The sequence below is a fragment of the Episyrphus balteatus genome, chromosome 4, assembly GCF_945859705.1.
Source record: "Episyrphus balteatus chromosome 4, idEpiBalt1.1, whole genome shotgun sequence".
NCBI lineage: Eukaryota > Metazoa > Arthropoda > Insecta > Diptera > Syrphidae > Episyrphus > Episyrphus balteatus.
In genome coordinates, this window is record NC_079137.1 from 68077816 (window position 1) to 68103732 (window position 25917).

General features: G+C 28.2%; 1 protein-coding gene across 2 annotated transcripts in view; it reads left to right on the top strand.

Annotated features, from left to right (window-relative positions):
* LOC129917769 (probable G-protein coupled receptor No18) overlaps positions 1-25917 on the top strand; it is a 162793-nt gene that overhangs the window by 67765 nt on the left and 69111 nt on the right. For both annotated transcript variants that reach the window (XR_008772857.1, XM_055997874.1), the window contains exon 2: positions 8639-8708. The gene's annotated coding sequence lies outside the window, so the exon portion shown is untranslated. The remainder of the gene's footprint in view (positions 1-8638; positions 8709-25917) is intronic.

Sequence of the window (25917 nt, forward strand, 5' to 3'; positions counted from 1 at the left end):
GTCTACTGGTATAAGCCATCTTTAATGGCCTTTTAACGATCTTATTATAAAAAGTTATTTCACTTTCTTTGCGAACTTCATGTACCTATTGTACAGAACAGTGTACTCTATGCGATAAAGAATAGGGCTTGCTATTTATTGTCTGCAAGCCGTCCTTATATTTCTTTTACTGATCTTACTAGTAGAGGTTTTTTAACTTTGTTGGCAAACTTCATGTACCTCTTGTACTGTACAGTGTACTCTATGCAAAACAGAGTGATTTGCTATCTGTTGTACGAAAGCCATCCTTACTTTCCTTGCAACGATCTAACAATTAGAAGTGATTTCACTTTCTTGGCAAACTCTATGTATATTTTGTACAGTACAGTGTACTCTATGATGTACATTGTATACATTGCTATCTATTGTCTGAAAGTAATCTTAACTGGCCTTGTAACGATCTAACTATTGAAAGTTATTTTAATTTCTTGTCGAGCTTCATGTATTTATTGTATTGTACAGTACAGTGTACTCTATGCGATAGAAGAGTGACCTTTGTTACCGATAATTGGCATACAAATCCATAAACGCCATCGTTTCTAGTTTATTCCCAAAATTAAAAAATATTCTACACAGTACTATAATCTCAACTGAAGTTCTTTCTTTTTTAATATTTTGTAGTGAATTTTCAACAATGTCCTGAAAAAGTTTCCTTTCTTCCTCTCTTGGCTGTGCAGAGTAAGTTTTTTTGGTGCAAAAACTTGAAAACCCATTTTGAACAAAACGGTCTCTCATAATAATGTAGACGACTTTCTCCATATGAAGAAGAGTGAGGATATCCATGTGTACGTAAAGCAAAGCTATGACATAAATTTATAGTTCCTAAGTGATACCTTATAACTACTCTTGGTTTTATAGCACAAGAACGTGGTGCACATATAGCTTGTGCAAAGATGATTATTATATTTAACTCACATTTTGTCATTGTGATACAAAGAAGGGGGGGAAAACTCTGAGAGAAAAGCCCCAGCCAAGTACTATCCTCTCGTCATGCAAATAAGGTACTTTAAGCGAATTGGAGACTTCCACCACATGCGCAAGTTAGGATGATGATGGTGAGTTCTAAAGCCATATAAAAGTAACAAAAAAAAAAAAGAATTTCCACCTTTAAATAGCTGGGGTAGATTTATTGAATAAGTAGTGAAAGCTTACTTAATTCTATAATAAATGATAAAATAGAAGTTAGAAGGGTCCTTCTTTTTATACCTTTTGTATTAAAGTACAGATAAAAGAACTGAATACAAAAAATATAATAATTTTAATGAAGTTGAAAAATTTCAAATAATTTGTCTCTAATGAGCATCTTACGTTGAGTGAATTAAATCACATGAATGACTTTGAATTTTTTTTTTTTTTTTTTGCATAAAAGAACTATATATCTGAGTTTAAGGTACTATATCTTTTTGTATGTCAAGGTTTTCATTTAAGGACTGCGACAAAAATGATAATGACAGAATATCCATTTTATGACAAAATATATAAATTTTTTATTCTTCTTCTTCATCATCTTAGAGTTGGTAATAAAAGGAGAGAAAAGCTTTTATGCTGATATTACATAGATGAAATTAAGATAACATAATAATGTTTGTCTTGCAGAGGGCCAGACAATAAAAGAAAAAACATTTGTCAAGTTGATAGAATTTTTTTTTGTAGGTGATGCTCAGAGAGTTATATCTTTGAGTTATATTAAACAATCTGGTCTATAATTTTCTACGAAAGGGTCCTGAAAATATTCAACATTAAATTTTGTTTAAAACAGTCAAGATGAACAAAGGCTAATTTTTTTCGAAATTTTTTAAAATGGTCCAAGTACAATCCTGTGAAATCTTATAAATCGTACATATTTGACCACATAATTATTAGTATCTGAGACTTCGAATGCAATATTATTAAAACTCCTTAAGCAGGACAAAAAAAATCAATATTTGTGACCTTAGCCGTGATTTATTCTCAAGAAATTTACTAAACTCATTAAGCTGATACAATTTTCTAAAATTCAAATTTATAGTGGGTTGGTATAGCCTTAAAAAAATTGCACTAATAGTTAAAATTGCTTAGATTAGCTTTAATTTAAGGAAATTCTAGAAAAAATGTAAATGAAAGACTCAGTTTCCAAAGTCAAAAACACATCTTTTTCAAAGGTTTCAGGTGATTTTTTTTTTAAATAGTTCTTTTAAAAATATGACAAGTATACCATCAATTTTGGTTCAAAAAAATAAAAAAAATTAAATTTTTAATCATTTCAAATACACAGATGGACAGAATTACGAGACCCACTATTTTAGGTCCCTTATTATGGCGGACACTTTGTGGTAAGTAATTGTAGCTTATTAAATGCTAATGCAAACCAAAAATCTGTAGCTCGCATATTTTTTGGGGTTATAGATTTTTCCGCTTAAATAAGTCTGAAGCGGACAAAATCTGTAAAGATTAAAAAATAGGTTTTAAAATAAAATTTTTGGTACCAGGCCAAATTTTGTAGCTCAAACATTTTTTTAAATATTTACAGTTTAGTTTAAAAAAAGTTAGCTCAAAAGAAAGATTTAAAAATAATCAACAAAATGCGAGATTCAAAAATGTATCTAGAAAAAAATTGATTTAACTTGTAGTAATACAGTCAAATAAGGAGAAAAAAGGGGTAAATCTCGGAATGAATGTTAGTAGAAATTTTTTTTGCTCAATATCTTCCTTTTGCCATTCTATAACATATCTCAAAAGTCTAGAAAAATCTCATGTCCGCTTGTCGCGATTTCAAGGTCAAATCGCGAAATGGAGATTTTCAAAATTAGTAGAAATAGGCTATGGTATTATATACACATATGATACATGATTTCAAGGTATTTTTTAATGCTGATTCCAAAAAATCTAAAATCAAGACAATCTGACGTCTCTGGAAAAAGTTATACCTGTTTTTCATCTGTCAACTCATATTATTATAACAGTTGCAAACTTACTGCCGAAAAACCCTTAAAAAATATGGTAGATGAACCAAATTTTGCATGAAGATTTTAGAATCCATCATTATTAAAAATCAAAACAATCCATTGCAAAAAATATATATACCTACGAAATAATGGTATTTTTTTATGGAGGGGCAAATTTTAGGATATGCACTAAAGAAGATTCTTGTTCATCTTAGGAATAAGTGCTAATAGGCTAATTTTTTCATTTTAATCTTTGTTTGGATATTCTTTTACTACCCTCAAAAATCTAAAAAAATCTCATGTCCGCAAGTCCTAATTTTCTTGGTTTGAAAATAAGGTGCAGATTTTAAAAAATTGAAAAACTACACTTCAGATATTTGTGTCAGATCAACATGAATAAGGTGCATTACTTTTCAGGGATGGTCAGGTTGACTTGTTTGTGAGTTTTGTTGGAATAAGTGTTAAAAAATACCTTTAAATCATGTCGCTTATGTTGGAATACATATAAAAATTTAAACTTTTCTTATTAATTTTTTAAAATCTGCACCTTATTTTCAAACCAAGAAAATTTAGACTTGCGGACATGAGATTTTTTTAGATTTTTGAGGGTAGTTAAAGAATATCCAAACAAAGATTAAAATGAAAAAATTAGCCTTTTAGCACTTATTCCTAAGATGAACAAGAATCTTCTTTAGTGCATATCCTAAAATTTGCCCCTCCATCAAAAAAATACCATTATTTCGTAGGTATATATATTTTTTGTAATGGATTGTTTTGATTTTTAATAATGATGGATTCTAAAATCTTCATGCAAAATTTGGTTCATCTACCATAACTTTTAAGGGTTTTTCGGCAGTAAGTTTGCAACTGTTATAATAATATGAGTTGACAGATGAAAAACAGGTATAACTTTTTCCAGAGACGTCAGATTGTCTTGATTTTAGATTTTTTGGAATCAGCATTAAAAAATACCTTGAAATTATGTATCATATGTGTATATAATACCATAGCCTATTTTTGCTAATTTTGAAAATCTCCATTTCGCGATTTGACCTTGAAATCGCGACAAGCGGACATGAGATTTTTCTAGACTTTTGAGATATGTTATAGAATGGCAAAAGGAAGATATTGAGCAAAAAAAATGTTTACTAACATTCATTCCGAGGTTAAACCCTTATTTGACTGGATTATAGTACGATTAGTTTTCTTGTTGTTCAAGATTCCACAAAATATGAAGAAAGCTTACAATTTTGTAGCTACGATCATCCCTTATTATAAAAAAAAAACTTGTTAAAATTTTAGTGCATCCTATCCTAGACCCAGTTTTACAGTCCGAGGATATAGTTTACCATGAGAAAGTTCAACTTTTCTCTGAAGTTAACTCTTTTTGAATGGACAAAATTTGTCTCATGACATACTCCTCAGTCCTCAAGCTTTAAGTTCCTGTCGCGTTTATGCTTTAGTGGGAAATTGCTTCTTGAGCTAACTGAAGCTGAATTATTTTGCAAGAGATTCGGAGGATTAAGCTATTTCCATTTTAAACGAATTGAAATAGTTCTTTAGTTGAAAATCTTAAAATTTTCTTATAACTTTAATGACCGATTTCACCAAGGACTTTTAAACATTTAACAGGCTTTTAAACCTTAAAATTTGATTTTTTTGGTTTTACCATGCACTTTTAAATTTAACAAGATTTTAAACACCCTTGTATACTAAATGCCCATTTTTGGCTCATTAAACTTGAATATTATTAGCTGATATTTTCGTTTTGTACCTAGCATTTAAATTTTTAATTTTCGGAGACACAAAATAAAACAGACAAATTTTCGACTTTGCATCACATGTTTTTAATAATATTTTAATGGTTTGCTTTTATTTAGAATATTTATGTAAAACACAAAGTAATTTGCCGTGAAAGTTTATTCCGGGTTCACAGGAATCGATGTTGCTACAAAAAATTATGTTCCGACTTTCCAAAAGCATCTGTGGATCAGTTGTTGAGCTTTTGTTTGGCTGTCATTATTTGTCTTTTTTTTTCAGAATTCATTATTAAATTAAAGAAATGAAAAACCCACTTTGTAATTTTTTTGTTTTCTTTTTTTTTTGCATTTCTTGTCATGTTTTCATTGCATAATGCTTTATCTTTTTTTCTCACATATTTTGCTTATTAGAAAGAAAAAACCAATTCATTTTTCCAGGGATGTGAGGAGAACTCAGTTTTAACAAAAATTTCCCTTTTACAGATTGGTGAAGCCAAAAAGATTTAAGGGTCTGATAAAATTTATGAAGTTGGGCATTATAATAACAAATTAAGAGCCCTTAAAGATTTGAAGATTGTTGGGAAAAACTTTTTCATCATGGAATAATTTTCAAAAGTTAAATTTTCTAGGTTGGGCTCACCTTCATTTTTCAAAGGATAGGAAAAAACTGTAAAAACAAAAATTTATCTCCTTAAAATGTTATCATTTTATGTTAAGGGTTTAATGCTCTATAGAAGATAATAACACTGGCCAACAAAATTTGACTTTTTTTTGCCACAAGAACCAAAATATACTTTTCTAGTATTTTTTGGGGTGCTGAATCCGAATCTGAAGTCAGAAATATTTGATTGGCCTCCGTTTTTGAAATATTACCGTTATAAAATGCTAAAAAACATGTCATTTTGGCTGTTTTCGAGGTTCTGTTTTTATGTGTTGTAATTCATTATAAACAAATTTGTAACGGTTATTATAAGAACTGATATTCTACTTTCAAAAACTGTTTAAATTTTCCCGATGTCTCTTTTATTGCTCGAGATATCTTATGTTTCAATTAATAAGCCAAAGAGAAACTAAACTTAATTTAAAGATTAAGTCACTGGTCACAGAATTTTTGCCACAAGAACCAAAATATACTTTTCTGAAGGTCTTTGGGTTGTTGAGCTCGAATCCGCAATCAGAAAAATTCTATTAGCCTCCGTTATTGAAATATAACGGTTATAAAAAAAACCTTTATTTTGCATTTTATAACGGTAATATTTCAAGAACTAAGGCTAGTAAAATTTTTCTGATTGCGGATTCGAGCTCAACAACCCAAAAACCTTCAGAAAAGTATATTTTGGTTCTTGTGGCAAAAAAAGTTTATATTGGTTGGCCAGTGTTGTTTCTGATTCAAAGACCGCTATTTAAATTTTAAATATCTCGGGCAGTAAAGGAGATACCGGAAAGATTTAAACATTTTTTGAAAGAATAAAATCAGTTCTTATAGCCACTATTACAAATTTATTCATAATGTATTAACCCACATAAAAACATAACCTCGAAAGCAGCCAAAATGACGTTTTTTGACATTTTCTAACGGTAATATTTAAAAAACGGAGGCCAATAACAATTTTCTGACTTCAGATTCGAGTTCAGCACATCAAAAACTACTAGAAAAGTATATTTTAGTTGCTGTGGCAAAAACCTTGTTGACCAGTGTAATTTATCAATTTTTTGGAAACTACTTTCTATTCCAAAAAAAAAAAACTAGTAATTAATTTTTTAACCAGAAAAATAAAGGATTTAAGATTTTTTTGTAACTTTAAAAAAATGTTCCCTATTTAGTGTGCAATTAACATTAAATGTTGTAAAAATAAAACGAATTTATCATTAAAAACAACGAACAAGTTATACAAACTAGAATAATCCAGCAGAAAAGTTTTTTATCACCATGTAACTTGTTTTATTTTTTATTCCTTGTATTTACAGATTATGATTTCATTTAACTTATTTATCTAAGCATAAAAACTTACCCTTCAACACAATACTCGTTTTAATTTTAGAAACATAAACCTTAGCCACGTGATGCTAACTCCGGGCATCATAACTACAATTTCGAGTAATTCTAAAATACAAAGTAAAAGATAAATTTTATAACAAAACAAGGACATAATTTATTTCTTCTATTGAATTGTATCAGATGCACAGATTACACAACTACCACCATCCATTACCGTATACCTAGTTCACTTGAATTGTCAACAAAACATTATTTCATTCTATTATTCATAGCATCTTGAAAGCTGCATAACGTCTATCTCTCTTTTGCTCTACAAAATTTACCAAAATTCCTATTTTACCTTTATACCAGAAGCGCCTCTCGTTCACAAAACTTTGTACTTTTAATGAAATTAGTTTTAGTCAACATTTATATATCCTTCGAGAGATCTCGGAACGGATCAGCTGCATTAAGTTTGTGCTTCATTTCACCCAGACACTGAACAAAAACTTTAAAACCCTTAACTTTCCTTCCACTTCTTGCCACAGCTAAATTCTATTAGGATAATAGCCTTTTTAAATTATTTTCCAAAAAAAAAAAAATACCCTTTTTTTGGGTCAACAAGAAGAGTGGAGGAGAGACTTTCTTCCACTTTTTGGTGTTCTACAGCGGAATGCATTTTACCACCAAACTGTCAGCTTAGATATGCCTCTTTTATATGACAACAAAAATGTAAGTTTCGGTCTTCGGTCCTCTGCTCTGATGCTGTTTTACTCTACTCCAGCAATCCTTAAACAGAGTTGTTAACTTTTTAGTTTGGAAAATGGATACAAAATGTTGTTGGAGATGCCCGTATACAATACCTTCAGTCTTGATGGTGTTGCAAAAGTGCTACATAACGTCTCTTTTGTGTGAGCTGAGCATGATGTTGTTGTTTTTTTGTCTTTTGCAATTTCAGAAAAGGATATTTTAAGGACCTTCAAGCATAGTGGCACTCACACACTCGACACACACACAGACACACACTCGTACCATAGCTACTTTAAAAGTGTTGTTGTGGCCAAGAACTCATGACAAAGTTTATCGTTACATCGCCTTTTTTGTTCTGATTCCGAGTATATCCTTGTAGCAGGAGGTGAGTATTGTGTCTTGGATAACCATCAGACCGTCACCAAAAGGGAAACTCTTATCAAAGAATTGAGCAAACCGGAAAATGATGACGCCCTCTGTCTCTAAAACCCTGGCTTGTCTCTCGGCTTGATATAGTATAGAAAATGGCAAAACAGGCTGTATGCAAATTTGCAAAAAGGATTAAGCAGAGTCAACTTTGTGCCTTGTGGTGTAATTTTTTTGTTTTTTTTTTCTTTTGAGATAACTTTGCCTATGTAGGTGACTGTTACTACATGTGGTAAAGAGAAGTCTGAAGAGAGTAAACGTATATTACAACAGCTTGGCTGTGAAAGAGGAATTACGCCCAAGGATACTTAAAGCTATTACATCATAAAGACTTGTTTCTTCTTCTTCTAGGAACCTTTGTGGCACAGACCGTATAGATGTTCCACACACAATATAGACACTTTTCTTAGAACAAAACACGACAATTTAATTGATATAGGACTTGGGGTTGATGTTGGTTTTTTGTTTTTTTTTTTTTTTTGAAATTGAAGAGAAACTTTTTTTGAAGTTATGTTTACATAAAAGTCAAAAATAGAATTGAATGGTATGTTGGATATGAAAATGATGAAAATTTAATGATTTTGAGTTAAAAATAAATAAAAAGTTTTGAAATATAAACATTCCGGTTGTTTTTGAGGAAAAAACAGATTTCTTAAAAATATTAAAACTAAAAAATATTGGATGTTAAAATACCTTTTCTTATAATAAAAGTCTTAAGAAATGTGAATAATTTTATTTTTCTTGTTTTTCTTTTTTTTTAGGTTATGTCAAAATGGACCTGAATACAGACAACATAGAATTTGATATTTGTTCTTCGAATATAAAATAAAGGTAAGAAATTAATATATTTTTTTTTTTAGATTCTTCAAAGGTTCCAAGAAATCTTTTAAGGAAATTTAAGTACTTTAATGAACCTGCTAAGTGTGTTCAATTAGTTACATTCTAAATTATATTTCTTTTACTTTATATTTTTTTTCCAAGAAATTGCATTGAAAGATAATTTTGTGAAGGAATAACTCAGATTCAGTGCAATTATTAAAATTAAATGAATCTGAGTACTTTCTGTCTTAAATTAAGTTTCTGAGATTTTAAGCTGAAAAAAAATGTTTTTCCTTAGTTCACAATAGTTACAGAAATATAAAAGTCATAAGAAGCCTTTACTTAAAAAAAGAGGTTGCCTGTAAAGCCGGTTTACGGACGATGATTTTACGTGATAACGTCGTAAGAAAAAAACAGGTTGTGTGCTTTTAAAATGAGTCAATTGAAGCGTTTATTTATTTCAAACAATCATAATTTACAAGAAAAAGCTAAAAAAAATTACCTTTTTTTCGTTTCTCATTATATTAATTTTTTTATTTTAAAAGCTTAAAAAAAAAATTATACCAATAAAAAGCCAAATATTTCTTCTAAATAATAAAACCATTTTTAAATTTTTACAATGCACAAAAAGTATTAAAATAATTTATTAAAAAAAAATCATTTCTTATGAAAAAAGTGAAAAAATCATTTCCACCACCCAAAAATTCATTTTTTCGATATAAGAACCTATAAAAAATTTTATACCAAATGAAAGCTTATTGCTTCAGCTCAAAATATATACATATATCGATCATGTCTATTAGGCATCTCCAAAAAGAGCTAGAATATTTTTAACTCGATCAATTTGCATCAAAAAAAGCAAAAAAAAAACATATAATTTTATGTTCTCACGCTATTGAATCAATTTTTTTTTTAAACAACCTATAACAAGTTTTATATCATGTAAAAGCTTATAATTTTACCTTTCATATGAAGTTTCAATCTTATTTCTGCAATGCCTAGAAAAAAAGTAAGAATTTTTTAAAGCCAACCATGTCGAAATTCCAAACTGAGATTACGGTACTTTCCACACTGGTGGCTGTTCATGATCAACAGATCTCTCCAGGTGTTTTGAGGTATTTCGCAAGTTTTTTAATTTAACATTGTGTAGCTTGAAGTGAATGTACAGTTATGTGTGATATACCAAATGAAAGGTAACATCATCAGGATGCTCAATAAAGTTAAATCAAATTTGTATTTGCTTTAGATCAAAAGATAGAACCTGTTGAATAATAAAACTTTATTTTACCGTTATCTCAAAATTGTGACTACAAAATTGATTGAAATTTTGCACAGATATAGTCCTGTCTATTATCTATCTAAAAAATATAAAAATAAAAAACGGTTAAAAAAGGTCAAAAAACTTGAGACAAAAAAACTTGATTTTCCCGTTATTCGGTAAAAACCATTTTGAAATACCAATTTTTTGCACATGTATGCGCACAGTCATAGACTACATGTTCTATAAGCTTGAGATTTTTTGAATGCTACGAAAGATTTAGAAAAATACAAAACTCACCAAAAAATACCACAAAATAAGTGGGTGTTTTTCAAAAATTCATATTCCGAAACCCAGAGACTTAAAAAAAAAGGCGTATCAGACCCCTAACCTTTTTTTTTATTATCTTTTGAATGACGTTTTTCAAATTGTGAACAAAAATTTCCCCTACCTATAATGACTATTTCGTCAAAGGTCTACTTCATGTTTTAGTTTTAGAAAACCATCTATAACTTGGTTTTGAATTTTTTCAATACCATTGTCAGTCTTGCTATAAATTCAAGTCTTTACATTGATTGTCGCGTTTAGAAAATAGCCAATTTTTTGTAATTTTTTTTTACCCCTATTTACCCTATTAAAAGATTCAAATTTTTAAAATCCTTCAAATGTATTCAACTTTAGGTTATTATCTGTCAAATAAGTTATACAAGATTTTTGAATCTGTAATAGGTAGTGCGAAAGTGCGAGAGTGGAACGGGAGAAAATGGCGTCACTTTTTTGTGGTGGCTGCCATGGTTCATCGATTTATAAGACGTTATCACGTCAAAAAAAAAAAAAAAAAAAAAAAAAAACAATTAAAAACTAAAAAAATTTTAATAAGATTCGACCGTATCTATGTAACCGTTATCTCATCATCGTTGATGCGATTATAAATTTTTTTTTACTGCACTGATGATGTATCGCAGTCTCGTAAAAATGAATCCAAACCAAACCACAGTTATTTCTTATTTATCTGAAACTAATTTATTTCCCGAATAAATTACAGTTGTGCTTTTTTTCGAACAGACACAACCCCTCTAGCTTATCGATATAAAAAGAAAAATTACCATACCAATCGATTAGGGTATAAGGAGTATACCTTCCTACAAGAGTTTACCTCTACAAAAATGCTTGTGGAAGTAATTTTTTATACGAAATATAATTTCGTATTTTTTGCTTGCTTCTCTTTAGACTGACTGCATAAAAGGGCGAGAAATAAAAAAAGAAGCAATTTAATAAAACTGAGATTGATTGCTTTTGAAGTTGCTTTACCTTTTATGTTTCATTATACACTCTCGCAGTGGCAGTGGCAGGTAAGGTAATAGTATACCTTTTTTGTTATTCAAGGACCAACAAAATAGCAATTACTTATACTTGTTACTTACATCGATTTGTATATTTTAAGTACCTACCTACTTATTTCATTAAATAGCAATTACATTTTTTCGTGACATAATTATCTTTGAAGATAAATTTATTATTTGGACGCACTCTAATAGAAAGAACAAACTAATTGAATAAGACAAACATTTAGATAGGTACTCTATAAGCTAATGGTTGATGGGAGATTATGTCCCGCCCCAAACCCAAAAGCCCATAGGATAACAGCTACCTACTTAATCTTCCAGAGGAAAAAAAAGGTAACATTAATTCGATTAATTTATATCAAGAAGCTATCGGGAGAATTATTTGTTTTATTAGACCACTTTGGCACAGGGAAATTTCCGTGTTTACCTTTTTTCCTTGTTTGGATAAGGCCTTAAGACTTCACACTTATAATAATTAGATTCAAATTGAGGATTTCAGCGTAATAGGGTCAAGGATTTTTGTTTTTTCTTCAAATAACATGGAAATAATAAAGTCTTAAGAAGTCGAGGAAAGTAATTTTTCATGTTTTTTTTAAAGGGATTAGAAAACTTAAGGACTTTTTCAATCTCATTTTTTTTTTTTAAGTTAGAAATATACAAATAATATCTAAGGTTTAAAGTCAAAGAGAAAAATTCAATTCAAACTGAAGGCCAAGAGGTTTTAAAAATGTTAAGATAAAAAGTCTTAAATATCTTTGAGGTTAAAATGGAAATAATATTTCTAAAAGGACATTCTCAAAAGAGAAAGCTTTATAAAATATGCAACAATATGTGAGTAGGGTTTGACTTCATCAGAATCAAAAGAATAATCTTTTTGACATTGCGGGTTCATTTTTGTATAAATTTTGACTTCTTGGAAAAAAAAGTTGCATTATTTTGTAAAAGGTTAGAGGTACTTATAAATGTTAAGGGAGTCACTCAAGAAATAAATCCTTTTGGGAAGTGTTTTGTTTGTTTTTTTTCTTTAGAAATATCAATTTAGGTTTTTAGATATTAACTGGAATCATTTCGCAGACACTTAGCTACTTAAAAAATAATTCTTATGCTGTTTTGAATGACAGATGGATTCAATTTTCAATATGATTGTTATTGTATAATTTCTAAAAGGCTTGAAGAATTGATATAATATTTATACATTTTTAGCCCCATAGGAAGGATAAATAGGCAAATTTTTTGAAAAGCTTTATTTTATATATAGTTACGTTTGTAAAAAAGTTTGTCTTTATGAACCAAATAAATAACAATTTTACTAGTTTAGTTTTAAAAAACCTAAAATGAAAACTTGGGACTGTTGCTAAATAATTTATAAAAATTTTACTTTTTGGCACTTAAATTTAAACAAGAATTCGCGAAAGAGTTGTAAAATATTAATTGAAAAACAATGTATTTTGAATTAAAAAAAAAAAAATTATTGCAACTGAAAAAAATTTGTATTAAGAAAAAATTTTTTTTAATTGCAACTGAAAAATATTTGCATTAAAAAAAATGTATTTGCGACTGAAAAATGTATTTGCGACTGAAACATATTTTCATTGAAAATAATATTTTTATTGCAAATGAAAATATTTTTGCATTAAAAAAAATTATTACAAATAAAAAATTTTTAATATTCGTCAAATTTCTTACAATTTTTCACTATGTGGATTTCTATTAGGTTCTATACTATAGTTAAAAAGCTAATGTATGGTCAAATATCAAAAATTGTAAGAAATTTTGCGAATACTAAAAAACAATATTTGATGCACACAATTTGCATTGATATATTTTTTTTCAAGAAAATTTTATATTTGCAATAATATTTTTTATATTAAATTTAAACAACGCAATAACAGGTTTTAAAGTAAATTTTATTTTATTTATTACCTTCTTTGTTTTGCTTCTTTTAGTTCAGATTAAATTAAAAACGCATCTTTTTATTTTAGAAAATTATTTATTTTTGGCCTATATATTTCGAGGTCTTACTTGCCTCATCTTCAGGGTCTAAAAATTACAATATGCGTTTAAATAAATTATATTAACAAATAATTTGAAATAAAAAATAAATTACCATTGAAATATTTAAAAAAAAATATGAACAATTTTCTAAAAAGAAGGTAATAAATAAAATAATTATAAAGTTCAACATAAAAAACAAATAAAATATGTAAATTTTATTATTTGCAATAAATATTTTTGTATAGCAAATATTTTTCAGTTGTTATAAACATTTTTACTTGCTCTATAGGGCAAGTATTGGTTTCGTGTCGAAAAAAAAATTGAGGTTTTAATCAAAACCAACATTACGATGATGGAGAATTCCGAAAAAGTGGGTCCCGCAATTCCGTCCGTGCGTCTGTACGTCTGTGCGTCTGTGCGGTTGTGCGTCCATCTGTACACATTTCCACAGACAGGTGGATGGATTTTCTTCAAAATTGGTACAGATGATTTTTATGGAATTCTGAAAGTTGTTTTTTTTTTGTTTTTTTATATCTCGTTTAGAATGTATACCTCCCATACAAAAAAATACGATATTACGAATTTCTCGAAAACGGCTCTAACGATTTTGATTAAACTTTGTATACGTAATATTTAAAGCAGTGGCAATAAAACTGCATTTTTATTTTTTCTCAAAAAAAGTCAAATAACAAAAAAAAATTTTTTCATTTAACAAAATTTTGCCCTAAATGTCGGCTCTTCCCCAATATCATTTTTTTTTTTTAATTTAGATCCAACTTTTAAAATTTACAAGTAGACTAACATAAAAGTGCTTTGAGCTGCAAGAGCAAGTACGTGCGACCCCAGTCGTGCATTTAATTTAAAGTTGCAATCAATATTTTTTTAATGCAAATTTGTTTACATATTTGCAATTAATGTTTTTTTTAAGTAGTCAATTTAAATAACTAGATAGTTTAAAAATTTAATACCCTTTGTTTAAAAAAAAAAAAATAACAAGGCAAAACCTGTACAACAGATAACAACAAAACTTTTTCACGCAAAACAGTAGACACCTAATATTTTTTTTTTTGAAAAATCCATTTTTGGAGGAAAATTTTTTGAAAACAATTTGTTTATTCTGTGTTTTTCTTTGAAAATGTTTGACAATTTTTTAACTATTGAGCAAATTAAGAATTCGTTAAAAGAATGCAACTAAAATTTACAATCAGACACCCGCAAATGTGTATGTGTGCCTATCTGAAACTTTTTTTTTGGGACTTAAATAAACCTTAATTTCATGATTTATGGCTTTATTTTAAATGTCTAAACTGATTTCAACGAAAATTTTAATAAATTAAAAAAAAAAAAAATTGTTGGATTTTTTTTTTTAACTGTTTAAAATTTTTTCCAAAAATCTATTTTTTTATGGCATTAAAATTTTTTGTTTTTATTTTAAGTTTGAAAATTTGTTTTAAGTAAAATTGTATAAAAAAGAAAACAAATTTTTATATTTTTTAAATACCTAAATTAAAATTAATTTTTTGCATAAAAACTATAACCGCTCTAAGCAACTTTTTCCATAAGAGATGGTTAGTGCATTTATTTTTTTATATTTTTTTTTTCTCCAAAAATTGTCCTCACTTCAATTTGTCAAATCGATTAATTTCAATTCTTATAAATGGTAGAGAAAACATATCGACATACAAATTTGCAACTTCAATTTTTAACATTTTATGTGAATTTTTTGTTAATGCTTCAGAAGTTAAAAGGCAACTAAGTTCATGAAATTTGTTTTTTTTTTAGTTTTTACATTAAAGTAAAGATTTAATCAAAACATTACATCCAAAGTTTTATAGTTAAAAATAATAAATAGTTTTAATTGTAATTAAAAATAAATGGATTAAAATGTAATTTACGGTCACGACCGCAACTGTTATAACAGGAGTATTTTTTTTTTTTTTGAAAAAAAAAAATCATCTTTCTTTACATATTTACATTGGGTAAAGAATTAACATTCTAACTTTAAAAAATTATTTTGTAATTCATTATACATGGAACTTTATTCTAATTAATTGCACAAGAAGAATAGAAGCACAGTTCTCAGTTCTGAGAAACTCTTATGGCCAACAGATAAATTCAATTGTGTAACCTTAATTGAAATTTCTATGAATTTAAGGAGTAACATTCCTCATCATAATCTTCCATGTAAATTTTTTCCCTTCAATTTACAACATCATAAATTAAATTTGTTTGAATTTATAATTCTTTAAAAAAAAAATCAGCTAAAAAATTTAACATTCATCATTTTTATTTCAAAACATTTAATTTGCAATATTTAAGTCAATGCAGGACTTTGTTTACAAAAAAATATAAAACAACAAGAAAAGAAGGAATAAATTTAACGAATTAAAAAAAAAATACATAAACAAATTAGTAGACAACATCCTTCCACAAGCTAGAGCTAGCTCATCGCCAGGCCATACAAATCAAGAATGCAGCCATACCACACACCAACGCCATAGAAATGTATACGATGTTTCTCCTGCTTCTCTGCAGTAAAAAAATAGGTATATACAAGTCGAGAGTAGTATGGATGGTGTAAAGAATTTTTAAATTAAATCTGCATACCTAGTTGTTGGATAGAACGTAGACATAAACATTTGTATGCTATATAGCTTGTCGTTTTTCATTACAGAGTGTGTGTCTTGTTGTTCCTTACGAATTAATTCCAAACATGCAGATGGCTAACTTAAAGACCCAATGGAATTTTTTTTTTCTTTTTTTCTTTCTTATTTCATTTAAAGCAAAACTGATGCTTCTTATTGCTTTTTATTTAATTTAGATTTTTGTTCGCATTTTAAGTGGTGAAGGATTTGGGAATTTCAAGGATGTCAGGCGATGTGTAAGACATTCGTTGATAATTAATTCAAGTTTTTTCTTTGAGATTAAAAATTAATTAAGTACGTAAATTAAAAATTAACATTTCTCATTATGTCATTTTTTATGTGCCTTATACCTTTAATAAGCCTTATATTTCCTCTAAAGCATTAAACCATCACTAAAGAGTGTTTTGTAAAAAGTATAAAAATGATTTCTTGAAACCACACATTCTGCATGAAAAAATCGAAAAAAAAAATAACTTTTTTTTTTCCTTACACATGATACTGTCAATATTTTTGCATTACAATCTATAGTAAATTTAATATCATCTAAAAGCTTATTATTTCACCTTTGAAAATATACATCAACCATATCTGTACGACACCTACAAAAAAAGTTACAATTTTTTAAAGACAACTATGTCAAAATTAAAACTGAGATTATGGTACTTCCCTCATTAGTGGCTGGTGTCAAACGATCTCCCACAGGTGTTTTGTTGTCTCTCGTCTCGATCAATGCAAGCTTCATTCAGTCGTACCATCACGTCAGGTTTTTTTATTAGAAAAATTCTTGATTCGATCCCCATGCCAAGGCCCGCGATAAAATCTAGGTATGCAATAGCTTACCAATCCACCACTGCTCAAAAATCCCTTGCCACCATAACATCCTTGTTGTGCAGCATCCAACATCATCGCATTCTATAAATTTTGTCCTTGTTGTTAACAATGGCTTAAAGGAAATGTAGGATGTATCTGGTGTGTCAACTAATTGCCTCAATGAGGTTTGATGCTTTGCTGGTATTTCATTTCTTCCACTTTTTTTCTCTCCTATTTTCTTCTTCTTTCTATTTCTCCTTATTTTTATATATGTATTTTATATATAGAAATCGAATAGCAGCGGCTTTTGGCCTTGTCAGTAAAATGGAAATGCCACTCGATTAAGTATGATGGACATCAATTAAGTGGTAGGTTTTCGATATACCAGTGAGTATACTCGCCTTGAACATTGTTTAATCGACGTTGATTTGGTTTGATTTGTGGCGGTAGAATGGGAGGGCTGTCTTTGGCTTTTCTTGAAGTACATCATTATATTTCTGAAATCGGCTTTAATTTTATTAATTTATTGTGAGATATTATATTGATTTATTCTTTTTTCTTTGTTTTAAGGACATATCTTTCTCATAGTTTTAATACAGAAATCAATATGTCTGAATTTTTCATATATAAGGATAAAGATTGAGGGAATATTGATCCATTCTTTGGAAAAGAGCTTTTTACCTTAACATGTATTTACAAATAATGCACTATGGTATAGATAAATGCATCATGTGTCCTTTGCAAGGATTACATAATGTTTCCTCCATTAAAGTAGAGTCTCTTGAAGGATACAACACAACAAAATGTGTCCTCTAACAAGGATTTTAATTAAATCGAAATTTAATATCCGGTTGTTGTCTAAAGGAAGCTGAAGCTTTCAATCTTGATAATAGCCCAAAATGTACACGTTTTTTTAATATTAAAAAAAGGACAAAAAAAGTATCTTCTGTTTTATTGTGTAAATATTCTGATTGGATATCAATGTTTTTTCGAATTTATTATTATGGTATCTCCAAAAATATTATGATTTTGTGTTTCTTTTTTTTTTTTTTTGGTTTTTTCTCTCAAGTATGTTACGAGTATGTAACAAAATCCACAAATGTAATACGAGTTCATTGAAAAAGTTTTTTTTTTCCCTGAATAGTATTGAAAGTTTATACATGCACAAGTACAATAAGCCTTCAAAAAAAAAAAAGAGTACCACCACAATAATCCAACTTCGAAATAATGTAGATGAAGTCTCGATGCCTCATTACGTTCTAATTGAAAATGTGGAGCAAAAAAGAACTTTGAGTTTCGGTCCATGGCCAATGGCAAAATGTTCGATTCACAACTAAGAGTACCAAATGAACCAAACAGAAAGTAAATCAATAAATTTAAAGGGTGTTTTGGAAAAAAGGACTCAAAAGAAGATTTTTTCAGAGGGATAGGAAAAACAGTATTTTTTTTGGTGGGGGGTATTGGCATTTGGATTTAAATTATTGGCTAACAACTTAAAAAAAAACTGTTGCAGTTTTTCTTTTTTATATTTGGGTGAATTTTTTTATTTGTTAAAGAAAAGTTTGCAACAAGTACATAAAAATGTCGATAGGATGTTTTTTTTTATTGCTCATAATTTTTTAAACTTTTGAAACTTTTAGGCATTTTGACATATTATAGTACAAACCCAAATTTTGTCTCTTACACAAAAAAAAATTATTTTCCCTACACAAAGCCCCAACAAAAACACCCTTTGAAACAAAAAAATCATTGAATTGTTATAAAGAAGTGAAAAAGAGAAAAAATATGCACAAAAGAGTATTTTTTTTTGTTAATAAAAGATCCACCAGAGCAAGTCGAATGAATTGAAATATAATTTCCTCATGTTTGCAGAAATATTGAAGTGCAAATGTCAATTACTGTAAAATTCAACGACTACCTACTTTTAGTGAGAAACAAAAACAAAACAAATAAAATCGTTTGTTGTTGTTTTTTTTTTCGATTTCGTTCAATTATGTCGTTTGGGTAGAAGGTACCTACTTCAATATTAAATCTTTCCATTCGATTGATTTCGAATAAAAACAGAAAAAAAAACAATTAGGTTTCGATTAAAAATCGGGTTGACAAAAGATGACAAGGTTGTAAATTCATTGATTTTTCGAGTAGGTTTCTTGGAAAAATATGAAAAGTTTTTCGAATTTTTTTTTTTAAATTAATTTTGTTTGTAAAATATTTCTTTGACACATTTGTCAATATTAATTTTAAAAATATAATAAAAAAATTGAACTTGTAACTATGTATATTAAAATATATGCACAGCTAATGGAATATATGTACATTTTAAGGCAAATACAAATCTAGAAAACACAATTTTTTAACGTATTGAATATCATTTTTTAGTTTTCTTTTTTGCACTCAATTTTTTCCTTGTTTTTATTTTCAACTTATTTAAAACCTTTAAGGGAATTAATTTTTCTTTTAAACAAAGTTTTTCTTGTAAAAGAAGAAAATATTTCTCGGCAAAAATTTAATTGACAGACTTTTAAAACACAAACATTTCTGCCAAAAAGTGTGTTTTCCTTTTTTCAACGTTGCATTTGATTGAGTGAAATAAAAAAAAAAGTTGTTTCTTTACTTAAAATTATGGAAATGGGAATACCCGGAAGTTGTTTCGTTGTTTGTATACAAATGTGCATTTATGTACTACTACGACTTCTTATTCAATTTTTGTATACTTTTCGTGGAAATCCATTAGAGAAATATTCAGAATGCAAAAAAATAAAAATAATAACCACAAAACGAAATTTTTAAATAAACAAAGAATATGACAATAACATGTTAAAAGCTATTGAGAGAAGCTTATTAAAAAAAAAAAATAAAATGGGGGACCGGGTTTGAAGAACTTGCTCTTAGTAGAGTTCAAGATTTTTTAAGCTATTGCATAGATTCTATCGTTGCCCTTGGCATGGGGACCGAATCAAGAAATTTCGTAACGAAAAAACCTGACGCCACCCACTTGGGTGTATTTTAATATGGTACGACTGTACAAAGCTTGCATGGATCATGGGAGATCGTTTGCCGTTTGCCAATCACCAGTGATTGAAGTACCTTAACCTCAGTTTTAATTTTGACATGGCTGTCTTTAAAAAAAATTTTAACTTTTTTTCTACGTGTTGTACAGATATGGTTGATGAGTATTTTTAAAGGTTAAATAATAAGGTTTCCAATGATATAAAATTTATTATAGGTTGTCATGTAAAAATATTGAAAAAATGATGTGTAAAGAAACAAAAGTACATTTTTTTAGCTTTTTTTCATTAAAAGTGTGTGATTTCAAGAATTAATTTTTATACTTTTTACAAAACATATAGGCTCTTAATTATGGTTTAATTCTTTAGAAGAAATATAAGGCTTATTGAAGGTATAATTTGTTTGTATACTTTAACATATACAAAAATTGACATAATGATCCCTTACAGAAAAAGATAAAATATTTGTGATCTTGGATAAGAGTTCAGCACATATAAGACCTTTAGAAAAGTTTATTTTTGCTTCACAAACAATAACATTGATAAATTGATACAAATCGACATGCATACCAACTTTTTTGTTTGGTTACATTTTTTGAAACGGCTCTTACGATTAAATTTTTTTAACAAATTTATGTATGTACGTTATTAAATCTTCTTTTATATGACATCTTAATCTTTAACATCGAAATTGAATCGTCAAAGATACACCATATCATATAAACTTGTATTATTGCGGGTCACTGTGGTGTATACGTAATATTTTTTTTAATGTCAAACTTAAACAATTAAAAAATACGATTTAGTTGCTGACCAATTAATCAAACTAATTAACCTTTTATGACAATTTTATGACCTCTTTTATGATATAATCTCATTTAATTTGAAATTGTAATTTGACTTAAATGGCTTACACTATAGTCGTCGTGAATATTGCAGATTAAGAATTATATCATAAACCTCGTATTTCCTAATTATAATTAATATGAAAATTGTCCAAAATATAAAACTCATATATCATAATTTTTTATTGCCCATAATAAAAACAAAAACGAAGCAATTAAAGAAATCAAGAATTTTTTATATTAAAAGTTTGAAAATTCTGCTTAGATATACAAAAAGTTAAACCATTATTACTTTTAACAACCTTAATAAGGATTTGAAATTTGTTCTTTATTTTTTTGTATAATTTATTTTGTTTGTGGGCAACAAACCAAAAAGACCATTATTTATATTTTCACAAAAATGAATTCATTTGCCGAATAATGAGTTCTGTCAGAAATAAAATTAACAATTATATTGTTTGTAAATGGCTTCATATACAGCAAAAATAAAAATGTAATTATTCATATTGTGTGTGAATCATTAATCAGATCCGTTTCCAAAAAAAAAAAAAACAAAACGAGAATGGGTGAAATGAAGAGGCATAAAGTATCTTTAAAAAAAGAAAAATAAATACAAATTCGGATGATGTGAATTTTTATGTTGAAAGCTCACTTAGGTAAATATATTACATGTTAAATGGCTTTGGGGTATGATTTTTGTTTTTATTTGACAGAAAAACAAAAATATCAATTTACAAAAAGATAAAGCCATTCAAGGACATGTGTATCCTTGACGTTTTAATGTGTAAAATAATACTTTTCCTTTTACAAAAAGATTGTATTTTTTAAATTTTTTTTTTTGTTGCTATTCACAATCAAATAGCTAATACTCAACAAAATCCTTTAATCCTTAGGAAACAAAAATGATACAATTACTTGTCACATGTCAAGGGTAAAATATTTTCTTAGAGACTGAAATGAAATATTTTGCATCCCCTCTGGGATGTTAATTTATTTATGTGTTTATAGATACATCATCGAAAACACCTCTTATCCTCTAATCAAAAAAAAAAAAAACATCCTTGATTGCACATCAAGGATATTCATTTATGAAAATCGAGTATACTATATTCTGTCTTCATTATGTGAGTATATAAACCCACTTGAGAGTAGGAGTAATAGTGGTGATAATATGATAATGAATATATGGGAATAGTTATTAAGTGTGTAACGTACACATATAAAATATGAAATTGATTTGTAGCATGTCACGTGTGTGTATATTTTCTATATGGCCTCATTCATTATTCTGTTCATGAAGTTTGTGTTGTGGTTTTATTTTTTGTTGGTTTTGAATAATATTATTATATACTTTGGTTATATAATATCTTGCCATTGATATGTATTTCACATATAATATATAAACCATAAACTTGTAATTAGAATCAAATAAATCACTCAGAAATGGACAATAGAATGTCAGAAGGACCTTTAATGGATTTGATGAGGAATAATAAATTTACTGTTTCAGATAAATTATGGATGGAGCTGTTTAAACGGATTTTTGCTGTTTAAGAATTCGTTATGTGGAAAAAATACACTAATAAGCTGAAAACTTATAAAAAATCCTAATTTTGAACAAAGACTTCCAACGTGGCTTGTGGGTTTCTAAACCATACGGATCAAAAGTTTAAGACAAAAGCTGGTCTTTTAAAAAGCAATAACAACTCTAATCAAACTCAAAGGTTTTGACATCGAAAAACGGAAAAAAAAAAGCATGAGTGGATGATATTACCTACTAGAAACTGTTTTGAGTAAGAGACTTGCACATCTGGTTTGGAAGTGAATGAACGCTCTTCAGAGATGGATATAAATCAGCGTCCTTACATTTCAAAGCTATTTCAGCTATAAGTGAAATAGGTAAATTTAATCAAACATGTTTTTTTTAGAGCAAAAAACTTAATAACTGGGTTCTCCGATGGACGAACTCAGCATTGGGCTCTAAATATGTAAATGTGAGTCGGAATCAATTCAAGCGGCTATCAGCGTGATAGGCCGATACACAGACGACTGCTGTAACACGGCCAGAACCATTCCAAAGACATTGACTCCACGAAATTAGGCCCCAGGAAATAAGGCCCCAAGAAAAAATGAAATAAGGCCCAACAAAATTACACCTAAAAATCTAATAAAAAAAAAATTATAGTACAGTCAAATAAGGTCAAAAAAGGGGTAAACCTCGGAATGAATGCTAATAGAAATTTTGTTTGCTATATATCTTCGTTTTGGCTTTCTATAACTCATCTCCAAAGTCTAGAAAAATCTCATGTCCACTAAGCGCGATTTTCAAGGCCAAATCGACATTTTCAAAAATTAGCAATAACAGACAATGGTATTATATACAAATATGATACATGACTTCGAGGTATTTTTCAATGCTGATTCCAAAAAAAATTCAAAAATCAAGGCGATCTATCGTCTCTGAGAATAGTTATATCTGTTTTTCATCATTCAACCCATACTATTATAATATAAAATTTGCAAACTTACTACCAAAGAACCCTTTAAAAGTTATGGAAGAGGAACCAAGTTTTGCATGAAGGTATTCATATCCATTTATCATTAAGAATCAAAACAATGCAATGAAAAAAACATACTTATCTATAAAAAAAATGGTATTTTTTGATAAAGGGGTAAATTTTAGGATATGATCTAAAAAACATCCTGGTAGAATCTTGGTATTATTGCTAAAATTTAGTTTAGATTTTATCACACATTGTTAGTCAGTTAGTTGGTTACAAGCGAAGCTAATAAAAGCATATTAAAAATATCCTTTGGGGTCTTTTTTTTTTCATTTTTACTTGCGATATAGGTACTATATATCAAGTTATGCATTCGTACAAAAAAAAAAAGTCCGTCTGTCTGTCTGTCAGTCTTTTTGTCTGTCTGTATAAGGAGCTACAGCCTAAACGGATGGACCGTTAATGTCAAACTTGGTATGCAGCGTTATTTGGCGACTCTCCAGAGGGGTTTTTGGAATTAACTTTTTTGGACCAAAAATAACGGTACTAGTCATATAGCGGTTTCAGTAAAATTGATATCTCGAAAACGGCTCTAACGATTTTGTTTAAAAAATTCAAATATTAGTTTCAAGTTAAGGTCTATCTTTCAATGAAAAATTTTTCTTTTGAAAATCATTATTAACGGTACCTGCCATAGAACCGTTTTTTTTTAAATCCGATTATCTCTGAAAGTGCTTATTCGATTTCAACGAAACTTTTTGTGATGAAGCATTTACATAATATAAAAAATAGTTTTTGAATTAAAAAAAAAAATTGAAATTTTTTTTTGAAAAATCAAATTTTTGAAAACGGGACATTGAATTTTTTTGAAATTTTGTTTTCAGATGTTGATTAGTGATTTCTACAAAACGGCATACCAATTTTATTTTAAAACTTTTTATCCAAAAAATTATTTATAAAAAATTAGTTTTTTAAAAAACGGCTCTAACGATTTTGAATTTTTTTTTTCTAAAAATGCATGTTAATATATCAATCAAACTGCATACTTGTTTTTGAGGGCAATTTAATTTCAGATTTTATTTTATTTTTTTTTAAAACGAATTTTATTTTTTTTTTTTTCCAAATTTCTATACATATAAAAAGTCTTAAAAATTTAACCAACTTTAACTCTAAGAGCAAGTACGTGCGACCCAGTCGTGCATTTTATTTTTTTGGGCCTTATTTCCTGGGGCTTAATTTTGCGGTGTCAATACATTTAATGTAACAAGATACATATTTTGCATCAAAAGGATGCAAATCAGTGATAATTGGACTTTTCTGTAGCAAGTGCTCTAGAAACCGCCATTTCTACCTACCTATCTAGGCTTTGAATTTTATCAAACTCTGAATCTAACTTTGAAACGTAAATGGCCAAAGATGATGTTTGCTTCTCAAATCGAATATTTATAGTTTAAATTTATGTATGTAGGTGTTTTGCGTCGACAAGTGCATGATCAACTTTTAAACTAATTCGCTCGGTGAAGAGTCATTGTTATTTACACAGTTAGTAAAGTAAGAACTGTTTTAACAACTTCCTATTACTTCGTGAAAATAAAGTTTTTTTGAAGTATCGGTATTCAAAATCCCTGTTTGTTATTTCTAATGACTTCGATAGGTTCCTGGCATACATATTGTTTAGTTGCTAACGATACTCAAGTATTTTTAAGGGCAGTTGCCCTATAATTGTATAGCCGTAGTGTCTTTTCAAACAAACTAACAGTTGAAGTACTATAATTTACTGCTCTCTATTCAAATATTTGCTCCTCGTTAAATAGTTTGAAAACTCTCCGAAAACAATAAAACTTTCAAGTTCGCTATAGTCAAGTAGGTAATACATATTTCAATTAATTCCAGGTTAATTCCAAACTAGATATATTCACTCCCTTACTGGCCACAGTAGGTGCACTATTTTTATTACTCACACGAATAAACCTAGCCTAATACATGCTAATTTGCATTTTACGCCAAAATAACTTACAATCATATCGTATGAAGTTGGAGAATTGAAAGAGGTAGTTATTACACGAAAATTTTATTTCGTTTCTTGGTTTTCTTTTTTTTTATTTTTGTTTTCCTCCTGCAAACTTCAAGAGTCCTTCAAAATAGTTGTATATTTGTGTATTTATATGAAATTCATTTCGTTTTGTAATAAAATATGCAAATGCATCAGTTTCAATCCTTGAAATTCCAAGGTATTAAATTACTCTTGTGGAATTTTTTAACTATTTTTAATATTTTTTTTTCTGTAAAAATAAAAACAATGTAACACAAGTGCTCCGTGTGCGAACGTGATATATATTTATATGGTTGGGTTAACTATTCGGGCTACCTACGAATATTTTACTTACAGTAGGGACAAGAATTTAATAAATTGTTGGAAATTATTTTTTTTAAACAAAAAAAAATCTTTATTTTACTACCGAAATTACTGCATTTATTTTTTAAAATAAATTTTATGAGAAAAATACAAACAAACAAAGAGGAATTAACAATAATTTGGGACTTTTAGCTTTAAATGAAGTATTTAAATGAACTCTATGAAAATAAGTGTCTTTTTATCCTTTTGGAAAATTGTAAATTTCCAAAAAAAAAAAGCGTATTTTTATAAATGCTTTAACTTTTCGTACTAAATCAAAGGACTTTGCAATTTTGCGTATTTTCTTTCACACAAAAAAAGACAATTTTATTAAAATAAATTTATTTTAATTTTCTTGTTAAAAAATTCCAATTCCATTCAAAATTTTAATCATCATCACTATTTGCCACTGCTGCAT